This window comes from Lathyrus oleraceus, chromosome 4 (genome assembly GCF_024323335.1).
Source record: "Lathyrus oleraceus cultivar Zhongwan6 chromosome 4, CAAS_Psat_ZW6_1.0, whole genome shotgun sequence".
Lineage (NCBI taxonomy): Eukaryota > Viridiplantae > Streptophyta > Magnoliopsida > Fabales > Fabaceae > Lathyrus > Lathyrus oleraceus.
In genome coordinates this window covers 410,522,827-410,527,957 of record NC_066582.1, presented here as the reverse complement: position 1 = coordinate 410,527,957, position 5,131 = coordinate 410,522,827, and the positions used below count along the sequence as shown (strand labels likewise).

General features: G+C 36.7%; 1 long non-coding RNA gene across 3 annotated transcripts; it reads right to left on the bottom strand.

The window, feature by feature from the left end:
- Nucleotides 1–220: 220 nt before the first annotated feature.
- On the bottom strand, nucleotides 221–2,960 carry LOC127075750 (uncharacterized). Of its 3 annotated transcripts, none has more exons than XR_007786650.1 (6): nucleotides 2,600–2,960; nucleotides 2,261–2,503; nucleotides 2,012–2,138; nucleotides 1,280–1,414; nucleotides 962–1,152; nucleotides 221–673 (listed from the first exon to the last, which is right to left on the bottom strand). It is a non-coding gene; the product is annotated as an uncharacterized LOC127075750 (long non-coding RNA). The 3 variants fall into 3 exon arrangements; XR_007786652.1 differs by having other exon boundaries at nucleotides 972–1,152; XR_007786651.1 differs by lacking the exon at nucleotides 2,012–2,138 and having other exon boundaries at nucleotides 2,600–2,958.
- Between the last annotated feature and the right edge of the window lie 2,171 nt (nucleotides 2,961–5,131).

Sequence of the window (5,131 nt, the reverse complement as noted above, 5' to 3'; positions counted from 1 at the left end):
CAACTTTCCATTTCAATTAGCAACCTTTCATTCAAAAATCCAACTTCAATACATAACCAAAGCCTACCATTTCAAAACATGAACCATTATAACTATTAAGTCCGAGTCATGGTTTTTCAAGCCATCTTCCACCAACATTACAAATACAACCACAAACCATTGTTTTCATTCAAAATTCAAGTATTCAATTCATATCTCAATCAATTTTACCAATCCACATTCATATGTCGATTCCAATACAAAATTATGAGAATTTCCAAACTTACAATTTCATAAACCAACAATCCATATCCATTTTCAAATCCATACCAAAAGCCACTTCAATCTAAATAACCAATTACCCACTTGAACCAAAACCAAAGTCAATCGCCACTTCAATCTAAATAACCAATTACCCACTTGAACCAAAACCAAATTCAATCCTAATTTCAAACATTCAAGTGCCATGTATCCATGCATCCATCTTCATTCAAATTGTTAAGTCAATGTAATCTAACTTACAAATGTATGCAACCATAAACTAACATATAATCCTGACTTCGGATTCACCAACCATGAATTACACCTAAAAACAAATACAAACAGACCCATACATATAAGACCTAAATCCCCCATTCATTTGCAACGAACCAGATGCCATTCGCCCTACCAAATATCGCTTGCAGCCACAGATCTGCAACCAAACCGACAATTAGCAATTAAGCATCAAAAGGTTTTAATCAAACCGACATTGCTAACGGAATTGATCACAATCACAATCATTAATGATAACTGCACTAACATGTTCACCCAATACTAACAAAATTTAATATTTTTCTAACACATTCCAATTAGCAAAACCAAGTTAACAGAACAAACCTTTAATTGACAGTCAACTTATTTTTAACAAATTGCATTGGTAGTAAAATCCAAATGAAACTTAAGTAGAATTTCTAATTAACTAACTTAACCATGTGATTACCGCGCTTTACCGTATGGCGTTGTTGATGGCAGTACTACTAATCAGTCATGGCCTCAGCAAGTGATCATTCATATATGCCACAAATGAAGGAGCCGCACATGAAGCTTGCACGGCCGTATTAAAACCATAGATCTCCTTGCATTTCCAAGCCGGCAGTACAAACTGCCTCGAAACATATCCAATTACTATCCCTGCAATTAATTCACAGACAAACCGCGGACTTTTCAAATCAGATAATAAAAACAGTGCATTGATTTAACCAAGTTTCATGACAGAATTCTAACTATCATTACGAAACTAACATCCCAACTGTCATACCCGATCTAACCTCAACCACCTCAAAAATTCCGTGAACTGAACCAAGAATTCCAAACCACTGAGGACAGCCCTGCATAACAGCTTAAATGAAGCGAAGTCCGACTCGACGAATCCAAGCCATTCAATCCCAGCAACCTGCAGAAGGGAAGAATCAAAATGTAAATGGAACTCTAGCAGGCAGCACCACGCATCGAGTGGTTTTCATCACTTAACAAGAAACCAATCATATTACAAAACAAACCAACTAACACCAAAAGGATTCTAACTGACTAACAGAATCTAATAGCTACCCTAACTGAACCAGCATTTCCTTTTTTAACAGCAAAAAAAACCAGTTGACAAAAAGAACTCAATTTTGATTTAACATTTACTCTAACAAATTACTGAATTTCTAACCAATTTTGACAGCTCACATTTCATGGCTCTAACTAACTCCTAAATTTGTAACTAACTTTGGTATTCCATGTTAAACAACATTGTGTCTGGCTTTCATTTTTGAATTTCATTCACAACTCTAACTGTTATTAACTAACAAACCTATAACTAACCCAATATTAACACAATAAAAGGCTAACTGTTTTCCTAACTGTCGCAACTAACTGATAACAAACTTAAACATTCTAACAGAATTTTCCAACTGATTCAACAAATTCTAACAGCTGTCATAACAGAAATTCATACAGTTTCTAACCAAGTTTCATAACAGAATTTGATAGAAAAATCTATATATACCTCACCCCATCTTCTTCAACAGCTCCTCTTTTTTTCTTCACTTCCTTCTCCTCCACCTTCAACCTCTCTTCCTTCTTCACCCTCCACTTCACAACCATAACTCCCATGGAACCTCACCTCTAACCGCCTTCAACACACACACAGGGTACCAACAGAACCCACAAACGTGAGCGGAGGCGAGAAACCAAAAAACAGAACAGAAACATAAGAAAAAGGATCAGAAAGATTGAAAGAAAAGAGAGAACTCACATGGCCGCGTTATCGTCATCATCCGCATTATTCATCTTCAATGGTACCGCAAGCAACCGCCAAGATTCAACAAATAACATCCTTCAATCACTGCGAACGAGTTCAGAGTGAGTTCTCTCGGTCACAGAATCTCCACCTCATCATCTACATCCTGCAGAATCGAAAACCTTCCATTAGCCTCTCAGGTAACCATCGTCCAAATCGGTCAGAATCACCAAACTTCAACAATCTCCATAGATTACACTGCAACAACACGATTCCACAGAGAAATGAAATTGAATTAGAATAGAAGATTGAAGAAGAAGGACGAAAAAGAAAATAGAGGAGAAGAATAGTTACCTGTAAAGCCGTCGTCGTTACCTTCGATGGAGGTCTGAACTTGATGGATCTTGAGCTTGCTTGCACTTGGACTCACTCTACTTGCTTGCAGGAAGAGAATGGAAAGGTTTAGAAGCAATGGATTCCTGGAGAATTGAATTCCAAAACAGTGGAGATTCAAGCTCAAATTCAAATGAATTTATCAGATTTATCCTATGAGAGTGAAGGGTTTTCAATGGGGGATCAAAGCTGGCGCAATTGTGTTCTTAATTAAGAGCAAATGGAGCTTTATTTATAGATGAATCAAGTGATATTTGCACACTCACTTCCACTTTCCAAAATTGGCAAATGATGATGCAATGGTGCATGGGTGCGCATAGGCCCATGAAATGATAGCTGAAGGTCTAAATTTGAAGATCAAATGCTTTGAAGTTAGCTTAGATTGCAAGGCACATGTGCATTGTTGCTTGAAGATTGATCCATGCCAAATGATATCATCCTGTTTAAGCCATGCGCAGCCTATGCATATCAAGTCCAAAATGAATGAATTTGAGCTCTTTGGAAAGGTGAGATCAAGAGGAACAAGTTTTATGTTGAACACTTTTTCATTTGAAGCTTCGAACTTGTAGAAATTTGAGGTGGAAATTTGGAAAAATTTGTCATATCAAAACTTTTCTAAGTGTCAAGCCATATGTCTCAATATTCCACCTAGCTTAACTTTTTATAGGAGCTTAAAATGAATAAAGTGTCTTCATCAAAGTTGTATCTCTCTCAAAGACCTTCAAAATGGTCACCAATTTCATGTCATTTGGATTTTAAATGATAGAGTTATGCATTTTTGAAGTTTGGAAAATCACTTGATCAATGGTATAGGTCAAAAGTGACCTATAATGTAGCCTCATATCACATGCTCAAAAAAGTTGACATAGATCCCACTCCAAACATCAAAGTTGAAGTAGACCCATTTAATTTGATTGTGCAGCTTGTAAATATTTCATCTCATAAAAATTGAGCAAGTTATGGCCTTGGGAAGTTGACTTTCAAATTAGGGTTTAGACAAAATGACCTATAATGTTTCAACATAGAAAATAATTTTCCAAGCAAAACTAGATCTAGGTCTCAACATGAAAGTTGTTTAGAATATCATTTAGAGAAATGTTTATCTTGGAATCATTTTCATATGGTGAAAGTTGCAGGAGATAGGGTCTAGGGAGACCCAGTTTTGATCAGATGAATTTATCTGGCCAACCACCATCAACCAACTTGCTAATTTCCAATTCTCTTGACTTTCTTGGCTCATGTGTGATCATATATGCATACGATGATGAAATTTGAAGTGTTCCTTGAGAAATTTGATCAATTGGTGAGATAGCTTGTTGGAGAAGTTACTCAAGATACCCAGTGAAACTAGGGTTTCCATGGCAAATCACCCTCAAACTCTTGAAGAAAACTTGATCAATATGACATGTAGGGATCATTGGGACTCATATATGATGCTTATAACCATTATTGAATTGATTCTTGTTTGTGCTCTTTGTTCATGAGGGTCTCAAACCCTAGATATGATCAATGAATCAATGAGATCTTGTTCTTCCTACAAAAGAGTTAGGTAAAAGTAAAGACATATTTTTGGTATTTTAGTTAGTAAAATGATAATATACAAGTATGATATAATCACAAAGTGCTTGGTGATCTCTCCCAAAAGAAACCCAATGAAGGAGGGGTAAGGAGGATGCCAATATATGATCCTACTACTAATGCTTATGATGAAATTGCATGAGGGTTCTTAAGGTCAAAATTAAGGTCTTACACCTCCCACCAATTTAGCTTGTGGTAAGCTACTATGTCTGATATTTTGTTGAGTTGTAAGGTAACAAACATGTATGCTTAAGTTGGAAACAAGTTTTGAAGGTTTAACTTGGTGTTGATTTGCAAGTGTGAGTTAGTAAATGTATGGTTGTGTTCTGGTTGTGCAGGGTAATGCTCATGAGTTTGTCCTTGAGGTGCTTGATCATGTGGTAATCATGTTTGTGGCCTGTAGGTTGAATTTGGTTTCTACTGCTATGACCAGTTGCCTTGCTAGCAGAATTTAGGAACTCACTCAAGTGACAGCAGGTTTTATGTTGTATTTGTTTCATAGCATTAGAGCAAGTGTGTTGCAGGTACACTCAATGCCTTAGCTCTGCCTTTGCAATTTAGAATTTGACATTGCAGCATGATGGTCTTGATTTGGCACAGTTGGCCTATGGTTCTGATGCAACAAGGTTAGTATTGTTGAATCCTGGTTGTGTGCAACAGGTATGTTGTAGCAGGTCATGTTGGACTTGGTTCTGCACCAGGTCTGAGGCATTATGGCTTGGTTTGTTTTGCATTAGCTCTTATGATTCTGTATTGCTCCTGACTTGGACTTGTAGTTATGACAAGCACCAATGGTCTGGTTTTACTATGAGTAATAAGCAATGTTTTTGCGCTACATTAGGATGGCATTTGAAATAATTATGCATATGGTTTGCAGGTGTTCGATGCAGGATTGACTTGCATCTATTGGTTATG